This window comes from Pyrus communis, chromosome 2, assembly GCF_963583255.1.
Source record: "Pyrus communis chromosome 2, drPyrComm1.1, whole genome shotgun sequence".
In the NCBI taxonomy this organism is placed as follows: domain Eukaryota; kingdom Viridiplantae; phylum Streptophyta; class Magnoliopsida; order Rosales; family Rosaceae; genus Pyrus; species Pyrus communis.
The window spans coordinates 33,193,622-33,216,318 of record NC_084804.1 but is presented as its reverse complement, the minus strand read 5'-3'; positions in this window follow the sequence as shown (position 1 = coordinate 33,216,318).

The following is a 22,697-nucleotide window of genomic DNA, read 5'->3' as shown; positions in this document are numbered from 1 at the left end:
GTAGCTTTGGTCCAGACTAATGCGCTCCGTATACGCCTGAGTGTGCTTCTTTCATGGTTTGATTGGCTTCTTCCTCACCTAAGCATCTTAGAAGTACTCATTCAAAACAGCATCGATATAGTGTTCCAGGCTTGACTGCAAGATGACGGTGATGGTAGGGTCAAGGCTGGGCATTTCTTTATAGGTCCAAGCAAAGATGACTTTGTAATCCATTAGCAGTTGGTAGTACTCCTTAATCTCGTTCATACTTAGCAGTGCACTTACGAAGATAGGTTTTGGCTCCTCACTTATGCCTAAGTTGAGCTCCTTGAGATCATCGACCTTGACTTGCCCCCCATCCTCGAGTTGTGGTGGCACCACGGTGACGTTTTCCTCAAGGATTTCTTCTTGTTTGTCTTCTTAGATTATGATGTGGAAGACGTCTTGGACCTCCTCTTCAGTGCCGTCCTCTTGAGCTTGTTAACGTGAAGATTGGCCAATGTGGATGATGGTGCGTCTCTTTACCTTTAGTTGTCCTTTTGTGTTAACTTCCAAGGTTTCTTTGTACTTCATCCTTGAAGGAATCGAGATTCGAACGTTGTTTTTTTTTTTTTTTTTTTTTTTTTTTTGCTAAACCGTTGGCCTTTTCTTCCTTTGGCATTGTCTTCCTCTTTCTAGAAAGCTTCTTGGTTTCTTCAAGTCTTTCTAAGGCTGACCGTCGTGAATGAGAGCTAGCTGTGTTGCTTTGTTTCTTAGGTTTTGACAACCTTTCAAAAACAGAGCTTTAGGGTGTTAGCATGTTAATTCGTTTGAAGACAAAAGTACAGTCTTGTCTACCAATGCAATCAAGTGCCGAAATTCTGGGTTTTAAATGATTTAGCTTATTGAAGACTGACGTTCAAGAGGTGAGTTTAGGCTCCTCTTGATCTTGTTCAACGTTTACGATGATGCGTTGAGCGCTAGCATTTTTCACTTTTCTTGAAATCTTTACGAGTGTATTTGGGGTGAAGCCAAGTCCAACTTTATTGTTGTCAACTCCGTAACCATGCTCCTTTAACTTCTTTTGAGTCGATGTGAAGTCACGTTCTTTATCGTTGATAGTGTTTGCATTCTTCTTTCCAAGATTTGAAGAGGAGACAAAATTGTACCCAGCCTTTCACATGAGTTTGTAAGCGTTTGGGTCGAAACCTTCTTTGGTCCTCTTGGCTGGAAAAAAGTTTGGTTTTGCCCCATTTAGTAGAGGTTTTACGAAACCTTGCGGTGGTTTTGAGACTTTAGCGTTGCCTAGCTATGTCAGAGGTAAAACTGCATTTGTCTTAAGCAGATTTACATTGTCCTTGTGCAGCTATGTGTGGGCTTCGCTTGTTCCAGTTTTGAATGAAGATTGCCCATTCTTTCTTCTCGACATTGGGATGCATCAGAAGACGGGTGTTTGGTCCTTTTGAGGGCGTCACACTCCCTTTGATTGTTGCGGGGTTAGTAGGCTCATCGTCGTTTTTGCTTAAAAACGGCACGGTTTCCCTTCTTGTTTCTTAAGCACAGCTTGCCACTCTTGTTCCTTTGGTGCGAAAATAGTTAAGCACACAAATTAACCCTCTTTTGTCAAATTGTAGTAAGGATGCAAGTAGGGATCGTTCTGGACCGGAAATTAGGAGCGCTTGCTAAAACCTCTAAACTGACTTAAAAAAAACAAAGTTAAAAACGTTCACAAAGACTCAAAGGACTCAAAACAGGTTCAAAAGACTCAAAACTGCCTAACAACACTAACTAGGCAGTTTCTGACCTTAAACACAATTTTGGACGAATTTAAGATTATAGGTTGATTTAAAACACTTTAAAACACAAACTAAACAGATTCTAAACACTATAAAACAATAAAGTAAACGGGGGTTTTGATTTGACGAAAATTGAAATAACAAAACAAGTTATAAAACTAGGCCGATTATAAAACGGATTTGATGGAATTGAATGGATGGGAAGCTAGCTAAGGGGTTCATCTCCACACATGTTATACTTGTATATAAAATGATTTCCAATTGCTTTTCAATAAACCATGATTCTCAACGCCCCAGATTAACCGTGAATTGCACTAATTAACCTTCAGATTTTCCTAACGTTATTGAATTGGATGATTGCATACGACAACCCAAAACATTCCCCATAAGTCCCCTACATGATTGCATAATAGAGATACAAGCAAGAATCATTAAGTTCTTTGAAAACCATAAGCATTGACGAAGCACTTGTTACTATGATTGCATGAAACTTATGCCAAGAATTTACTTAACGCGATTGAGATCATCAACCTTTACTACTTGTGAATATAATTCCATAACGATTAGGTGAAATTTCCTTATCCTAGCATCCAATTTATGCATGATAATTAAGCATGCACTCTCAACCAACACACACAAATCAATGTAATTCACATAGATAAGTAAATTGAATTCACAACTTATGAAACGCAATTAGAAGTAATCAAATCATATCGCAAGCATAAACATGTATTTCAAATCCCCCCTAGCCAAGGGGGGTTTAGTTCCGTATACGTACAAGATAAAGATAATTGAAATTAAACATTGAAATCAAAGGAAAAGAAACACCTAAAAATTCCAACAACTCAAACTTGAATTGTATGAACGTTTAGGCCCTCTTCTCTTCCTCTTTGTTGCGGCACAAGGTCTAAGGATAGGTTTTGGGGTGGTATTTGTATGGAGGAATGGATGTGTGATGGTAGGGTAGTGTTTTGGAGGGATGTGGAGGGTGTATGAAAGTTGGATAGTGGCTGAAATTGATGAAGATAATGCTGGAAACTGGAATGGAAGGCACGGCAAAGAAGGGATTGTGTTGTGTTGGTGTGTTGTGTGATTGTTTTGTGGTGAATGGGAATGGTGTGTATGAATGCATTGCATGGTTTTATAGGGAGAGAATGGATGGGAGAGCATGTGAATGGCAGCTAGGAGGGAATGATTAAAGAGGGAATGCATGTGGAATGACAACTAGGTTGGTTGGTGGAAAGCTGAAAATGCAAAGGGGAATGCTGGAAATAAGATGGGAGTGCACGACAAAGGTTGTGTGTTTGTGATGGGAGAAAATGGATGAATGATTAAGAGTGCATGTGGGTGAATTATAGAATGGGAAAGCATGTGAGTGACAACTAGGGTGAATGGTGGCTGCAATGATGAAGTGGGATGGCTGGAAATGGGATGGGAGGCCACGGCCAGGTGTTGTTTTGGGTGCATGTGGCTGAAATTGGTAGGTTATGCATGGGTTAGGATGGTTTTTGGGAAGAGAATGGGCTAGGCCCTTTGTTTTATGTCCTAAAGTGCATACAAGGCCTTCAATTTCGTCCAACACTTTGGATCCAAGCATAAGCTATCCATCCTTAGCCCAAAAGTGCTCCAAAAGGCCCCAAAAGGCTCCACAATGCATCCTTTCGTCAAATACGTCTTATGATCCTGAAAACACACAAAAGAAGCTTGAAGAATTAAAATAACTAAGAATTAATAACATAAATGCACGAAAACGAGCCAACTAAGTTGCCTAAATATGCTCCTATCAAATTCCCCCACACTTAGCTTTTGCTAGTCCTCGAGCAAAACAGAAAAACAAAACAAAACCTAAACCTTCCAACAATGGTCTCAGGGGTTTTTAATGCACATGACATGTTCAAGAACATTACTCACATAGATTTTAATCATCCTTACACTTAAGTACATACTTAATCATAGTCACCACATATTAGTTCACAATTAAGCATTTAAAACCATGTTTTGAATGTAGTAACATGCCTTAGAGAATTTGCTCATTTCCTTACAAGATATGCACTCAATTTTCACTCAGATTTTCTAACTACACACCCTAATCTAGTTACATGTGAGAAGATTGATGTAAACATGAAAACGAACACTCACATATATGTATTACAAAGAAAGCAATTTTTGGAGTTAATAAGCATGTTTAGGTATGATCTCATGAATGGAATGCTACTACTTAGATGCGAGAACCAGTGACACCATAAGCTCATACCAAGTTCAAACTCCACAAATTGAAACACATAACACTCAAGATTGAAGTCACGGGTTATACTGGGGCTTGGGGTGTTTGGATAACAAAGAAAGGCTATGGAAAACAAAGGTTCTTAAAAAAAATAGTGAGCAAAGCACTTGAATCAACTTAGAATTCACTTTTGAATGAAAACTCAACTTTTGAACAAAAAGGGAGAATTTAGACAATTTAGGGCCAGATTTGGTGTTTTGGACGCTTTCTTTCTTTTCTTTTCTGTTTTTCTTTTTCATACGTTTTTCACAATTTTTTTTTCTTTTCTTTTGAATCTCAAAACATACATAAACACTTAAGAACAAAACATTCTCTCCCCCACACTCATTTTCTTTCATAATGTAACTCAAAATGAATTCATTTAAGTCATGCTCACTATCTTTTAAGAACAAGGGTGTGGACTGTCCTAAACTAGGCTAGGTGAGGATAATGTGGGTTAACAAAGAATAAAGGCTAAACAAGGCTCAACGGGGTTAACTTAAACATATAATGAAGTAGGATAAACGGCAATTTGGCTTAGGTGGTGTTCACTACACAACTTCTTTTTGAATATGTGTTATGTCAATCAATTAACATGCTTTGAATGAAATGGGCATGAGTTCTAGCATTTGGAACTATATGATGAAACGCCTTCTAAGTAGTAACCAAGCAAAGAATAATGAGACCATGCAACGACTTTAGAAAACAATAATGCACAGATTTTAACTCTCCAAATAACGTTTAGGCTCAAGTCTCACAAGGTTGTAGCGTTTGTTTGAGTTCCTTCCTTCAAGCATGTTACAAAAACGAATTTTTCTTTTATGATTGCATGTGAAGTCATACATTATAACCATAACCAAGCATATACCAAGATTAAATCAAACTTTTCTCCATGTTTATAACTTTTTTTAACAGTCATGCAATTGCAAACCAAATCCTCATCATTGTGTTGGAAGGTACCTAAGACACAAACACACAAAAACGACTCAAAACACTCTTTTTAGGCTTTTCAAAACATGTTTTTCCAATTTTTATGTGATTTTCGGAGTTATAAAACAAAACACACTAAAACACTCTAAAATAGCTTAAAAACACTTAAAAACAGCAAGGAACAACATTGGAAGTTATGGGTGATAAAATCCCACGAATTTGCATCAACAACATTAGTTACTCCCCCACACTTGAATCAAACATTGTCCTCAATGTTTTAAGCTTAAAATCACACCTAACAAAAACAAACACACAAACAACAACAAAACACACTAAACTTGGCAGGATGTAAATAACAAAGAGAAGAGTTTAGGGACGCAAATCTGGTTATGGAGTGTAAATTCCATCTTCTCCTTGGTGATTGTATTGAGGCTTGATCTTGACTGGAAGATTTTCTGGTTTCCTCCAATCGTTGATTTTCCACAGGCTTATTCTTGAACTGGGCTGGAGGATTCTTTTGGTCTCCCCCAAAGGTCTATGAGCTGTTTCAGGATTCAGACACATGGCAGGCAAGTACGAGGTGGAGGTGCTGACCTGTTTCTTTGTTCAATCTTTCCAATTCATATTGAAGAGGGTTAGAGGATAACTCAGCATATGCAGTTGTTGCGCTTGTCTCCACATGCTTCAATGTATCATTTTCACTTGCCTTAGCTGTTCTCCAAGCAGATGTGGTCCCTTCTCTGGCAGTGTATCAACCATTGAAGATGACTACTCGAGAGCAATACTAGGTAAGCAACCAGGAATAGATTCCAGGTAGTCGGTTCCAGATCGGAAGACTGACTCCAAGTGTCGGCTGATTGCTCTCTTTCTCTTTGCCATGCGAGTAATAACAAGGACAAAAGAAAAGACAGGGAAAGAACATGATATGAGATACCTTTGCTTTCGCCCTTGATGATATGAGATACTTTTGCTTTTGAAGAAGCAGCGAACGAATCAGCATAAATTTTTGTTGCGCTTATCTCCACATGCTTCGATCTACCATTTCCTCCTGCCTCATCTGTACTCCAGGCATCTGGTATCTTCAATGGTTGAATAGGTGTTCTCAAGGGAAGAAGAAAACTTAGCATGTTGAGAGGTTTGGTTGCAACTACATTCTCGGCCGAGAAGAAGAGTCATGTGTTTGTGGATATATGCCTTGCCATGAATGTTGACATATATAGAAATTTTACTGGCAAGTAGTAGTGCGGATGCGGCTCTGTCACCCATGCTTGTCGGCAAAAGTATGTAGTTGGGATGATGACCTCCACGCGTTTTCAACTTTGTCAGAGATCTTTTGACAAAGTTGCACGCGTTATCTGAAAAGCCGCGAGTGTGTCTGAAAAGTGTGGTGAACTTTATGCAGGAAAATCCAGCTGTTTGAATCGGTGGTTGTGTCGCCTCTCCTTTTATAGTGGTACCGATCACCTCTAACATGCACACTTTGAAGACTGCCCATTCGTGAAAATCGTCTCCGGCCCTTTGAGATTTTACTACATCCAACCCTTCTCTTTTAATATCTGTGAAAATGGCTAACCCTTCTAACATTTGCTTAGATTTGAGTCTCAGCAGTGATCCGAGTGCGCCGCGTCAGGTAAATGTATGGTGCCCGTCTCTTTTATCTTCTAATGGCCCTCTTACAGGTGAAGACTCTGTGATGAAGGATGCAACAACAGCTACGATAGTAGCTAGGAACCTTCTCACTCCAAAAGATAGTAGGCTGCTTTCAGAACGGTCCGATGAGTTGGCCGTTCAAGAGTCCCTAGCTCTCAGTGTTCAGTGTGCGGGGCTCTGTGTCCAACATGGGCCAACGCCTACTTGCTCGATCCCGCCAAGTTGAATCATTGATGGCGGAGGTGGAAAATCTTAAGCAAGAGATCAAACAGCTTAAGCATGAGAATAGAAGTTTGCACGTGCTTGCAAATAACTATTCGACAAGCATGAAAAGGAAGCTTGATCAGCTGCAAGAATCTGAAGGTCGAATTCATAGTGACCGTCAAAGGCTTGCGGCTTACGTCCAGAGGCACCTTTTTCCTGCGTCATCTAGCGTTCCACCAAGTATTGAGGCCTCGAATAATCCATCTTCGATGCCTCCCGCTCCTGGAGTTTTGCCAAGTAGTGGGGCTTCACGTAAACAACCTTTGTGAAGGCTCCAGCCTATCTTTTTTTTTTTTTTTTTTTTTTTTTTTTTTTTTTTTATTTCACGGCATGGAATTTATCTTTGAATGGAAGGTGATACTTGAAATGATCCGGTAATAGTTTAAATTCAAGATTGGGTGCCTGAATCATCAACAACATGTTAGTATAAAAGAAAATTGAAATTGGAGGAGGTGGCTTACTTATGTGCTCCACTAAGAACTCAAGGATAAACACATCTTCTTTGAACGTTTCAGGAACTTTGCCCTTGGACAGATTTGGTATGAGGATTCTTCCTTGTCCTATGGTAGATGAATTAGGGTCTTGAGGTGGCTGTGGCAAAGGTGTTTCCACCCTTTCCGTGGCTTTGTCCAACTCCTCTTCCTCAAATTGTAGTTTTTCATCCTCTTTGTGACCTGTTTTTGATGACGAACCTGCCCCAACTTCTTTTCTGCTTCTCAACACTATGGCCTTGGCAGATTGAAATCCACCTTTCGGATTCACTTGCGTTGAACTTGGTAACTTACCTTGTTCTCTACTAAATTGCCCCATGAATTCAGCCATTTGTCCCACTTGTCTCTTCAAATCTGTCACCTCTCGAGCTTAATTTTGTACCTCATTGGCGTAATTTTGCATGTCCTTGGCTTGTTTTTCTTGCCCCTGCGCCAATGTAGTTAGCAATTGAATAACTTGAGAATTACCAAAAGACGAACCTGAGTTGTTTTGGGATGATGGTGGTTGGTTGGATTGGTATGGTCGTGGGAACCCAGGGGGGTTTTGTTGAAATCCCCTTTGTGGTGCAGATTGTTGGGGCTCTCTCCACTTGAAATTAGGGTGATCTCTCCATTCGGGGTTGTAGCTGTTGGAGTACGGATCATATTTGGGTTGGTTTTGGCCTTGGAAACCAATGGAATTGGCAGATTCCCATCCTCCATTCTCTATTAACTGAGGGCATGTCTCCGATGGATGCCCTTGCATTGAACACACGCCACACACTTGGTTTTCTTGTGGTTTTGACCCCTGAGACACATTGGTGAGTAACTTAGTAAGCATATCATTATAGAAAGATGTACCTGAATTTGTTTGGGCAGGTTGTGGTGGCTGCATAGGTCTTGAATAGAACTCCTCATATGGAAGCCAATATCCTTCTTCTTGAACATGTTGAGGTTCCCACCATATAGAGTTTGAATGATCATTCCAATCTGAATTGTAAGTATTGGAAAACACGTTATTCCTTGATTGAAGATCAAATGTACCAACGCTTTGCATTTGGGACCTTTCCATGAGCTGTGACAAAAGAGAAGCATTATCAAGTGCCATGTTGTCCTTCTCTAGTACCTAAAATCAACAAACAAAACACAAATCAGAAACTAAAACTAAAATACATAACAGAAACGAACAATCCAAGGGATTAGCAACTTTGCTAATCCCCGGCAACGGCGCCAAAATTTGGTGCGAAAATAGTTAAGCACACAAATTAACCCTCTTTTGTCAAATTGTAGTAAGGATGCAAGTAGGGATCGTTCTGGACCGGGGATTAGGAGGGCTTGCTAAAACCTCTAAACTGACTTAAAAAAAACAAAGTTAAAAACGTTCACAAAGACTCAAAGGACTCAAAACAGGTTCAAAAGACTCAAAACTGCCTAACAACACTAACTAGGCAGTTTCTGACCTTAAACACAATTTTGGACGAATTTAAGATTATAGGTTGATTCAAAACACTTTAAAACACAAACTAAACAGATTCTAAACACTATAAAACAAGAAAGTAAAGGGGGGTTTTGATTTGACGAAAATTGAAATAACAAAACAAGTTATAAAACTAGGCCGATTATAAAACGGATTTGATGGAATTGAATGGATGGGAAGCTAGCTAAGGGATTCATCTCCACACATGTTATACTTGTATATAAAACAATTTCCAATTGCTTTTCAATAAACCATGATTCTCAACGCCCCAGATTAACCGTGAATTGCACTAATTAACCCTCAGATTTTCCTAACGTTATTGAATTGGATGATTGCATACGACAACCCAAAACATTCCCCACAAGTCCCCTACATGATTGCATAATAGAGATACAAGCAAGAATCATTAAGTTCTTTGAAAACCATAAGCATTGACGAAGCACTTGTTACTATGATTGCATGAAACTTATGCCAAGAATTTACTTAACGCGATTGAGATCATCAACCTTTACTACTTGTGAATATAATTCCATAACGATTAGGTGAAATTTCCTTATATCCTAACATCCAATTTATGCATGATAATTAAGCGTGCACTCTCAACCAACACACACAAATCAATGTAATTCACATAGATAAGTAAATTGAATTCACAACTTATGAAAAGCAATTAAAAGTAATCAAATCATATCGCAAGCATAAACATGTATTTCAAATCCCCCCCTAGCCAAGGGGGGTTTAGTTCCTCATACGTACAAGATAAAGATAATTGAAATTAAACATTGAAATCAAAGGAAAAGAAACACCTAAAAATTCCAACAACTCAAACTTGAATTGTATGAACGTTTAGGCCCTCTTCTCTTCCTCTTTGTTGCGGCACAAGGTCTAAGGATAGGTTTTGGGGTGGTATTTGTATGGAGGAATGGATGTGTGATGGTAGGGTAATGTTTTGGAGGGATGTGGAGGGTGTATGAAAGTTGGATAGTGGCTGAAATTGATGGAGATAATGCTGGAAATTGGAATGGAAGGCACGGCAAAGAAGGGATTGTGTTGTGTTGGTGTGTTGTGTGATTGTTTTGTGGTGAATGGGAATGGTGTGTATGAATGCATTGCATGGTTTTATAGGGAGAGAATGGATGGGAGAGCATGTGAATGGCAGCTAGGAGGGAATGATTAAAGAGGGAATGCATGTGGAATGACAACTAGGTTGGTTGGTGGAAAGCTGAAAATGCAAAGGGGAATGCTGGAAATAGGATGGGAGTGCACGGCAAAGGTTGTGTGTTTGTGATGGGAGAAAATGGATGAATGATTAAGAGTGCATGTGGGTGAATTATAGAATGGGAAAGCATGTGAGTGACAACTAGGGTGAATGGTGGCTGCAATGATGAAGTGGGATGGCTGGAAATGGGATGGAAGGCCACGGCAAGGTGTTGTTTTGGGTGCATGTGGCTGAAATTGGTAGGTTATGCATGGGTTAGGATGGTTTTTGGGATGGGCTAGGCCCTTTGTTTTATGTCCTAAAGTGCATACAAGGCCTTCAATTTCGTCCAACACTTTGGCTCCAAGCATAAGCTATCCATCCTTAGCCCAAAAGTGCTCCAAAAGGCCCCAAAAGGCTCCACAATGCATCCTTTCGTCAAATACGTCTTATGATCCTGAAAACACACAAAAGAAGCTTGAAGAATTAAAATAACTAAGAATTAATAACATAAATGCACGAAAACGAGCCAACTAAGTTGCCTAAATATGCTCCTATCACTATGTCAGAGGTAAAACTGCATTTGTCTTAAGCAGATTTACATTGTCCTTGTGTAGCTATGTGTTGGCTTCGCTTGTTCCAGTTTTGAATGGAGATTGCCCATTCTTTCTTCTCGACATTGGGATGTATCAGAAGACGGGTGTTTGGTCCTTTTGAGGGCGTCACACTCCCTTTGATTGTTGCGGGGTTAGTAGGGTCATCGTCGTTTTTGCTTAAAGACGTCACGGTTTCCCTTCTTGTTTCTTAAGCACAGCTTGCCACTCTTGTTCCTTAGGTGCGGCTAGGCCTGTGGATTTGATTTCTTTTGGAATAGCTTCGGGCACCATGCCTTCATCCATGTAGAACTTGGCATCTGCGTAGTGTGTTTCGGCTTCGGTGGAGGGCTTGGTGTAAGGTGGACGGACTACTTCATTCTCGTGGATCCAAGGTCTTCCAAAGAGCAAACTATAGGAAGTTCTTGCATCAATCATGTGGAACACACTTCAAGTATTGCATTCCTTGAACTATAGGAAGTTTTGTGGATGGCACTACTTCATTCCTTGCTGAGGTCTAGAGTACTAGGTTCGAGTATTGCATGCTTAAATCTACTAAGTTTGAGTGAAACTCAAGTTTGGCCGGGAGCCCTAGGCCATTTTCTGATCAGCTCTACCCAGTTTTTGGTTCCCACAGAGGTATAAAACGTTCTCCTCATCCTAAGCTTCGTTTTGATACCTTTTGTGCGAAAAGTGGTTGTGACATGACTATGTTGTGCTGTTTTAGAAATTTCCGACGAAAATTCTGTTCTTATGCAAATTAGGGGAAATTAAGTTTATTACATTAATTATTATTAGCTTAATGATTAGTGTAGTAATTTCCCATTAGGAGAGGATCACTTGGAAGAGTACTGCGAGCATAATAGTTGGACGGTTACAGCCTGCATATATTTGTGAATAGGTCTTTTCGTTTTTACGTATACATATGTATATGTGATTTTTCCCAACTGCTTTTATATATTATGAAGTGACATGCCATGTTTAGCTTTACAAATAGACTTTTCGTACACTTTATGTTTTTAATATTATTTTTTAGCATAAACTTGTGGCAAGACATCCTTACATCTTATCCGCTCATTATTACATGTTTGCACGGTGTTTCTTAGTTATTTGTACTATCCTGGGCCAAGGACCAACTTCACGTGTAGTTCACATACACTGCTTAAACTCGCTTTGGATCCAGAGTTAAGTGCCAGCCTGTCTTTTTGTGTGATGTTTTGGACTCGTATGTGATACGACTAGCGCAGCTCACGTCATGTAGGACTAGAATGTAAAACCTACACCCAACCTGTTCCATTGTCTGAATATCTCTACAAGGGACTTGTGTGCCTACATAAATTAATGAGCATTGATTTCTTGTAATAATGATTTGAGATTTAATGTTGAGATACCTTGTTGTTGTACCTTACATCTTTTGACTCACTTCTGCTACAAGGTACCGTATTACATACTAGTATTATAATATTTTCAGAAAACTTTATACTTGTTTTACAGCGAGGGGTTACACATTTTCGAAAGTTGTTTATAAACCTTTATTTTTATGCCCACTTATCCTTATTTTTCGCCCCTCCATGATTTTAGTGGCAGAGGTTTCTTGACAATGAGAATTGTTGGTAAAAGCTGTTATGAAGGAGACTTCTCCTTTCGGTATAAATGTCATTTCTCTTCTTTTATTGCAATTTATCTATGCTTTGATATCACTTGTGTGATACGGGTTCAATCCCGCTCACATGCCACTCTAAATTAGTCACTTTTAGGTTTTAATTTATTCACATTTTCCACATCACTACACTTTATGGCTTCTTCACCTTCTTGGTGTTGGCCAACACATCACAATTCAGGTATCTACGTGGACATTTCGGGTCGGGCTGTGTCAGTTTGGTATCATACCCTAGGTTAGGAAGTATTGCAACCATCACACACGTGATGTAAGCATCCTCGATTCTTGAATTCTAATGTCATAATTATGCCACCTCGTCGAACACGAAATATGCCAACTTTTCATAAGTTCTGGGCAACTTGAAATGACTATCGCTGACACTTTTCTACAACTTACCGACCTTATAGAAAAATGCTTTGATGATTACGGTTAGATTTTTAGGTGAAGAACCTCATTGCCATAGAAAGACCTGAAATGGGCACGTTTTGTTGATTTTGAAGTAGGGTAGCCGTATCGATAATTGTGTACCATCTTAAATTTACCGATCAATCCCAACTACAACGCAGCCATCGTTTCCAACCCTTCTTTGTTAGGAAATTGCAAGCGCTTTCATCCTAGGCAATCTTTATTTTTTGTGCCACCTCCCAAAATTTCCTCGAGGTTTTGCTTCACCTCGAAGTTTCAAAAATGTCTCGAGTGACTATATTAGTGCTGATGTGGTTGCAGTTAACGGAAGAACGTCTGGGGGACAGTCACATTTGGTCCCCAACAACGTCAATATTTCAAACATATCAATTATGATTTCGAATCTTCAGGAGGAGGATCGAATTTTGATAATTCTCATTCTCGAGGTTAGGGTAGTTTCACAAACACTAGTTTCCATAATTACATACCAAAGACAGTAGTTAGTGTTCCCAAAAGCGACAAAATCACTTTACATGAGCAACCTTCCTAGAAATCTTATCTACTCTTCCAACCATGCCCTAGTTAGTAGACAACCTTGGTGATGCACCAGAACAAGATTGTCCTGTATCCAGGAGCTGTGAACTAGTATCCAAGCAAAATGGTTTCTTTATATTGAAAGTGCAATACGGTATATGGATATCATATCATTGCCAAGACACAGGTTCACTATTCCGTGGAGATAGACATTACTAGAATACCATAGAGACATTAGGTGATGGCACAGCTAACATACACACTTATCAAGACAATTAGGGCCAACGGAATCACAATTATAGAAACTTAGGAGCAAGTCGTGCAAGTGAACATCAAACCTGTGGTCATGTCAACGACATAAACCACCAGTCAAACATCTTATCCTTGTTTGTTCAAATACTTCAATCACATGGTACCTTAGTCTGGTACGTCTCAAGAATTCCAATGCCACAAGGCAAGTTTGTTATGTCCAATGTGAGTGTAGTGGTTGTACCGTTTCCATTACCAATCCAGTAATGCCAATTAATCTTATTTTGTTAGATACCATGGAATTACATGTAATTTAAGAGATGGATCGACAACATTATTATTATTCATTTGGTGGAGCATCAACCAAAATTAGTCATCTTTCAACAACTTGTCATTTCTATGGCTATCTTAACTCGCAAACATAAAAAACTGAAGCACAAAATCCCCACCATAAAGTCAAAACATTTATTGAGAAAAGTTGTGAAGGCTTATAAACATGTGTTGTAGAGGAAGATGACAATCTGGTATAGCTTGAAATTGTGAAACCGGTCAAGCTAAATTTTTGACGTCATTCCTAAATATCTACTTATGATACCACTAGATTGAGATGTGCGAGGCACAATTGACCTACGTCCAAGTATAAAACCTATTTTCCTTGAACCTTCACTGTAGCGACCTCTACTTCCATTCATGAAGAGTAAAGACCGAACCTTAAGATTTTACATTGTTTACTAGCAGTTCAATTGGGTGACGACTAAAAACCGTTATTCCATGTCTTGAATTGAATATATCTCCAACCAACTCTATAGAACCCGAGCTTTCTTTGAGATTGATCTAATATTTGGTTGTGACCAGCTCTCAGAAATGATGATTTTCGTAAGATTACGTTCAAGACTTGCCATGTTTATTATGAGTTCCTTGTGATGTCATGCGGGTTGACGAATGTTCCAATATCTTTCATGAACTTGACGGACCGTGCATTCCGCCCCAAGTCCCGAAAGATTCGTGACAACCTTATCGAGAACTTCTTTTTTACTCCAATAATGAAGTCAAACTTTCTAAACACCAATGATTTGATCTAAGCAATTTCAAAGCGAATCAACTTTACACTAAATTCCCCAAATGCCAATTTTGTTTAGATGAAGTTTCTTTTTGGGAGACATGAGCTCAACAGACGACATTCTTGTCAATCCCTAAAAATGTTGCAGTTGAAGAAAAATTGGAAACCCCCACAAGGTTTTGCGAAATACGAGGTATCCTTGGTCTTGTCATTTACCATTGATGGTATATGCTAACTTTCTCCACTATAACAATAACCCTTACAAAGTTGACTAGGAAATAAGTTAGTTTCATTTGAGATGTGAATGTGATTAAGTTTCTGACATTTGAGATGTCGTCTCTTTCCCACTATTGTTTTTACACTTCTCGATGACACCAATAATTTTGGAATCTATAGTGATACTTTACTGAATGATCTGGATGCATGTTGATGTAGCATGGTAGGGTAACTGCTTATGCCTTCCAACAACTAGAACCACATGAAGTGAACTATCCTACCTATGACTTAGAGTTGACAATTATTGCCTTTACACTAGAAAACTTGTTGGATTCTTTATGGAGAAACATGCCAAAATCTACATCGACTCCTTCAAACCCCTGAAATACATCTTCACTTTGAAGAAGCTTAATTGTGGATAGCGGCGATGGAAAAAAGAAATCAATCAACATTTATGATTGGACCATTGTGTACTACCCCGGTTGTGCAAACATAGTTGCTGATGATCTCAACAGAAAAACACATGGATGACTCAGCCGTTAAATCCTATTTCAGTCACAAGTCACGAGTATTAATGTGACGTTTTACGGAGGATCAGGAAACTTTGTTAACTAATTTCCAAAGTTCGACCTTTTTACTTTTGAGTTGAGATGAAAAATGAGATTGCTTAATTATTAAGGAAATACTTGATTTGTCAGTAAGCCAAAGCAGAAAGAAAGAAATTGTTCGAGTTGTTACAATCGCTCATTATATCTTGATGGATATGAGAGAATATCACCATGGAATTCATTTATGAGCCACCTCTTACACATGGATACTATGATGATGCTTCAGTGATTGTCGACTTTACTAGGGTGCCCATCTTTTATCAGTCCACGAGGGTGCCTTCAAGACCACTTGGCAGAATCATGTCCCACATTTATTCTTATTGTATTCCTTAACACTAGAAAATTATAAAACACCCCTGGCTGGCTAAGTGGAAATTCTATGCGGATTTCACATGTGGACATTTGAGTCCTTGTCACATTTTTTCCCTTTTCTCATGTTTCTAGGTGGTACGTATTCTTACGAACACGTAAGAGTGAACGAGGCGTAAATTAGATGATTTATGCAGTTTTCCTAATGTGGGGCAAAATAATAATTTTACACCATCGAGATTCCATTACTTGTTTTTCGAGACAACATTGAATTGTTGGTATTGCAGGCTGCAGACTGTAATATCAATAACTTATTCACTTGGTTCATTAAGCAAGTGGGCAATAGGCCCGTTTATGGTATTATTTTATTAATTAGGCCTCGTGCCTAATTAATTATTGTTTGGGCTTAACCCAAAGACAAATACACACATGCTCTCGTAGTGCTCGTCACTACGATCCCGTGAAAGCAAGCGATACGGAATTCGGAGAAACCACTATGCTGAAGAGGCTTCATGGGAAACGGAGAAACATATGAGAGACTTGTATTCGTACTTCTTCAATTAAATTTTATTTTTAATTTTGAGGACGAAATTTTCTGAAGGGGGTAGATTGTGACATCCATTCCCAAGATTTATTGTATTTTATTCTCAATAGTAATGAAATTCCTAAAATGCCCATGCGATACCACGTAGACCTTCCACATGGACTCCAATTTTCCTTTAATTTTTTTGTCTTATTTTACTATTTCCAAATAACACTCATTTTTACAAAACACATGGTTGTAGACGGAACTCGATTCAAATTTATAACGAAGAAGTTATGCCTAAAACTATGTGAAAATACCTGAGGCAAATCCAAAACTTAGAATCTCTCCTTGTACAACACGCACCACCGCATGAGTTCTATCTGGAATACGAAGTCAGCCTTTGTGTAGTGTAAAAGGTTGCATAAGCCAAGTGGCTTTTAATTAATATTGTATTGAGTCTAAATGAAATTTTGATGGTGGATTTCGTATATGGGTGAGTTGCATGAAAATTTCCTGGCTTTAATCAAGGTAAGAGGAAAATTTAATATTATTTTCTTTGGGTTTTGAACACCCTACTTTTCCACTCCATCATACACCATCATTACTTTTTATTAAATCTCTCTCACTTCTTCTCTCATTTCCCATTCCCCAATTTTATTTTATTTCTTTCCCATGTCAACCGGCTCTTTCTATCTCTTACCCGTCTCTCTCAAGTCTCTCTCTATACCTACTCACTCTGTCATCAAATCCTATCTCCCTTTTTCTTTTCCATTCATCTCCCTCTCTTCTCAACTCTACTTCTCCTTTAGCTCTCTCCCTCTACAACTCATCTTCCCCTTCTCTCTTTCTCTGCTCGTCGTCCTTGGAAGCAAAATTCTCCATGGAGAAATGGGGGCTGGGTGCGAGGTTCAAAGCTCACTAAACAGGCTGAAAGATAAGAACGTGATGCAGCTGAAGAAGCTCAATATTGCTATTGCAGTTTTGGTTTAAGTTTTCTTGTATTTCTCAATATTGTGAATGTACAAGGACACATATATATAAAAGAGTCCTTAGACTAAACCCTAGAGATCAGCTATACTCCTTAATTGAAGGAAATTACACCAAACACTATAGATCAACCATTCTCCTTAATTGGAGGAAACCAACTACAAGACTAAGGAGTGATTTACACATAATATGTCAGGAAACACAGAAGGTGCCGTGCAGCCATGATGCACCTATGATTTCTGGAATTGCATAATCTGTCTAGGGTTGGTAACTCTCAATACTCCCCTTCAAGCTGGATCGAGGAGTATAGTCAATCCAAGCTTGCCTAAAAGATGCTGAAAATGTGCAGACAAGAAAGCCTTGGTGAACAAGTCTACCAACTTATCATAACAGTGAGTGAAGACCGTTTGGATGAGTTGTGACTGAACTTGAGCCCTGATGAAGTGACAGTCAACTTCAATATGCTTGGTCATTTCATGTAAAACTGGGTTTGCAGCAATGTGCATGGCTACTTGATTATCACACATAAGAGACATGAGAGTTGTACTCGAGAACCCTAGATTAAATAATAGACCTTTAAGCCAAATCAATTCACATGCAGTGGCAGCCATTGATTGATACTTAGCTTTATCACTAGAGAAGGTAATGACTTGTTGTTTATTACTCTTCCAAGTGACAATGTTGCCTCCAATAAATGTGCAATAACTAGTGGTGGATTTTCTATCAGTTGCACTGCCTGCCTAGTCAGCATCAGTGTATGCATGAATCTTAGTGGAATGATTATTACGCATGAGGATACCTCTATCGATGGAACATTTGAGATAGTGTATGATCCTTTTAACAATATTGAGATGTTCTACTATGGGTGCATGCATGAATTGACTGACTAAGCTTACAGCAAATGTAATGTCTAGACGGGTGATAGTAAGATAGATGAGCTAGCTAACCAATCTTTGATAATAGGTGACATTCTTGAGTGCCTCGCTACCTAAGGTAAGTTTGAGTTTATTTTCAATTGGGGTGACAACTGGCTTGTAATCAAGGAACTTAGCTTCCTCAAGTAGATCCATGACATACTTGCGTTGGTTTAAAAATAAACCCCATTGAGAGGTTGCCATTTCGATGCCAAGAAAATACTTCAACTTCCCAAGATCCTTGATGGCAAAGGTTTGATGTAGGGAGGGTTTCAAGGCTCCAATTTCAGATGCATTATCACATGCGATAATAAGATCATCTACATAAATAAGGATCACCAACTTCCCACTGGTTCCATTTCGTACAAACAAGGAAGAATCAGCATTACTTCTGAGAAAACCTTCTCTTTCCAACACTGAACTAAGCTTGGCATACCAAGCTCTTGGTGATTGCTTCAAACCATAGATAGCCTTGTGCAGTTTGCACATTATGCCTTCCTTTGCTGGAGAGTAACCTAGGGGAATTTGCATGTAAACTTCCTCCTGAAGCTCTCCATGAAGAAAAGCATTTTTAACATCCATTTGGTAGAACGACCAACACAATTGACAGCAACAAAAAGTAGCACACACACTGCGTTCATTTTTGCCACTAGAGCGAAGGTTTCCTTGTAATCAACCCCAAAGGTTTGGGTGAAACCACAAGCAACAAGCCGAGCTTTGTGTCTTTGTATTGAGCTATCAACCTTGAGCTTAGTTTTGTAAACCCAAAAACTCCCAACTGCCTTCATTCCTGGAGGTAATCAAACGATACTCCAACTACAATTTTCCTCCAAGGCTTGAAGTTCTTCAGACATGGCTTTCCTCCAGTGAGGTGTTAGGCTCTATAAGATTTGAACTACAGTAAGAAATGCCACATTAGAATTTGAAAAACTGTGATTACTTATTGCTTCAGAAATGGGATATCTAGAAGCATAAGTAACATAGTCTACAAACTTGGCAAAGGTCTTCCTTTCTCGAGGTGGATTCCTCCTAACATCTTGAGAAGGTTAATGAGTGAAGGGTTAAGGTGTAGCCTCAAGATCACCATTTACTTGTGAGTTGGGTTGAGAAACAGTTGAGGTTATGGTTTCTAACATGACTTCATGCTCTTGATTGTCACTACCTTTTAAGGAATCATCATGACTCAAAGGCTCAGTGTATATGGGCAATGGAAACAGGTCACACAAAAGCTCTCCCTCACATGAAATAGGACCCTTTTTAAATAATGGAGTCTCTTCCTCAAAGCGAACATCTCTGGATACAACACACTTGTTAGTGATAGGATTAAAACATTTATATCCCTTTTGGATGAAGGAGTATCCCATGAACACGTATTTCGCTACCCTAGCATCCAATTTGTCACGATGTTGAGTTTGCACATGTATAAAATAAGTGCAACCAAAAACTTTCAAGTGTGACAGGTTTATTGGTCTGTCTTTAAGGATTTCATATGGTGATCTGAAATCTAGAACACAACTAGGAAGCCTATTGATCAAATAGGTAGTTGTAAGGATTGCATATGACCAAAAACTTTTGGGTACATTCATATGCAACATGAGTGCCCAAGTCTTCTCAAGTAGATCTTTATTCTTCCTCTCGGCTATCCCATTTTGTTGTGGGGTTCTCACATAACTTATTTGGTGAATAATTCCTTGTTAACTCAAGTATTGAGTCATGATATTGGATAAGAACTCAGTGCCGTTATCTGATCTTAAGGTTTTAATAGTTGAGTGAAATTGTGTTAAAACCAGCTTATGATAATCTTTAAAAATAGTTGGAACTTCACTTTTAGATTTCATAAGATAAAGGAAAGTAATTCAAGTGTAATCATCCACAAATATGACAAAATACTTGTAACCCTCTATTGATTCAAAAGTAGGACCCCATACATCAGTATGTACGATTTTAAATGGTGTACTAGACTTGGACATTGAAGAACCAAAAGGCAGCCTAGCAAATTTGGAAAACTGACAGGTATCACACTTAAAGGACGGGTAACAAAACATGGGAAATAATTTTGACAAAACGACTTCGAATGGATGAGCTAGTCTTTGATGCCAAAGTTGTTGGTCCTGGGGTTTACTTGAGTTCGCTTGAAAAGCTTTAGGTAGATGGGACTTCTTGCAAAAATAATGTAGGCCATTTAGAAAGAAACCTTCACCAATCATCTTCTTGGTTGTACAATCCTGAAATACCACATTAGTTGGTGAGAAAGTGGCAACGCATTTTAAAGTATAAGTGAGTTGCCCTATGGAGAGTAATTTAAAGGGAAATGATGGAACATATAAAGCATTAGACTGGATATGTTTTGACATTAAATTTAATTTTTCTCTACCCATCATCGAGACACTTTTTCCATTTGCAATTGACACTTGAGAAGGTTTTGAAAAAGGATGAAAGTCATGAAAGTTTGAAACTTTATTTGTCATATGATCAGTGGCACCTAAGTCAATTATCTAATGATGCGTGAATTATACGCACACAAATTAAACCCTCTTTTTGACAATTGTAGTATAAGTATAAGTAGGGATCGTTCTGGACCGGGGATTAGGAGGGATTGTTAATCTCTTGGAAACTGACTTAAAAACGTAAAAACAATATAAAACACTAAACTAGACTCAAAGAATTCAAAAATACTTTAAAACATAAACTAAACAGATTCTAACAAGTTCAAAAGACTCAAAACTCTTAAAAACACAAACTAAATTGATTTCTAACTAATTTGACGTTAAAGTAAAGGGGGATTTAGGTTTTGACAAAATTAAACTAAATGAACAAATTGCAATTAAAACAGAATGTAAATATGAATGTGAATAAAATATGGATGATGGAATAGCCAAGGGGTTCTTCTCCACGCATGTTACACTTGCATACAAGATTGATTCTCAGTTGGTCTTTCGATAAATTATGAAACTCAACACTCCGGGTTAATTAGGTCCGCTTAAATTAACCGTCAAGTTTTCCTTAAGTTAATGAATTGGATGGGTTAGCGCAACGCAATTCACCACATTCTCCAAAAGTCCTTTACGTGAAAAGCACAATAAAGATACAATCAAAGATCATTAAGCATTATGAAAACTATAAGTGTTGACGAGGCATTCGTTACTATGGAATACGCATGAAACTAGTGCCAAGAATTCGTTTAACGCGATTGTTTATAAGCAACCTCCACTACTTGTGAATATAAGTTCATAACGATTAGGTGAAATTCACTTATATTCTAGCGTCATATTTATGCATGAAAATTAAGCGCGCATTCTTAATAAACATTCATAAATAAGTTATCAATCAAACGGTTAAACAAATTGAATCCACAACTTATGAAATTCCAACGAAAGTTAATCAATTCATATTGCAAATATAAACATAGTTTCGAATCACCCCCTAGCTAAAGGGGGTTTAATTCCTCATATCTTTGAAATCAAAGAAACGCCTAAACATTCCAACAACTCAAACTTGAATTGTATGAACGTTTAGGCACTCTTCTCTTCCATTCCTCATACGCACAAAACAAAGAGAATTAAAATGAAACATTGAAATCAAAGAATCACCTAAACATTCCAACAACTCAAACTTGAATTGTATGAACGTTTAGGCCCTCTTCTCTTCCTCTTCGTTGTAGCACAAGGTCTAAGGTGAGGTTTGGGGGATTATGGAAATGGATGAGGAGTGGTGTAGAAGTGGAAGGGGAATGGAAAAATGGTGTTTGGATTATAAGGGGAGAGATGGGAAGCTCACGGCTAGGGAAGGGAGAATGTGTTTGTAATGTGTTGTGTATGAAAATGAGATATATTGAATGAATGAATGCAAGGGTATTTATAGGAGTAGTGGAGGGAACATATGGCTATGTCATTTGTAGGTGAAGTAGGTGGATGTTGTAGGTGAAGTAGGTGGATGTTGTAGGTGAAGTGGGTGGATGTTGTAGGTGAAGTAGGTGGATGTTGTAGGTGAAGTGGGTGGATGTTGTAGGTGAAGTAGGTGGATGTTGTAGGTGAAGTGGATGTTGTAGGTGAAGTAGGTGGATGTTATGTTAAGTGATAAGTGATAAGTGATATGATATGTGGTTATGATATGATAAGTGGTTAAGTGGTGATGATAAGTGATAAGTGATTAAGTGATATGATATGTGGTGATGATAAGTGATAAGTGCATGTGGGTTAACTAATGAAGGAAATGCATGTGCAATGACAATGTGTTAGAATGGATGTGTGTTATGCATGGCATGATTGGAATTAGGAAAGGTTTAAATGTCCTAAAACTAAAGAGAACAAGGTTCCAACACTTTGGCTCCAATTAGGTCTTCAATTTCGTCCAACACTTTGGCTTCAAGCATAAGCTATCCGTCCTTAGCCCAAAAGTGCTCCAAAAGTCTCCAAAATGCATCTTTTTGCTCCTTTAGCCCTTTGGACCTACAAACACACGAAAATAGCTTAAAGTACTAAAATAACTAAAGAAACATAACGTAAATGTACGAGAACAAGCCATTTAAGTCGCATAAATATGCTCCTATCAAATACCCCCACACTTAGCTTTTGCTAGTCCTCGAGCAAAACAGAAAAACAAAACAAAAAGAACAAAACACAACCTACAC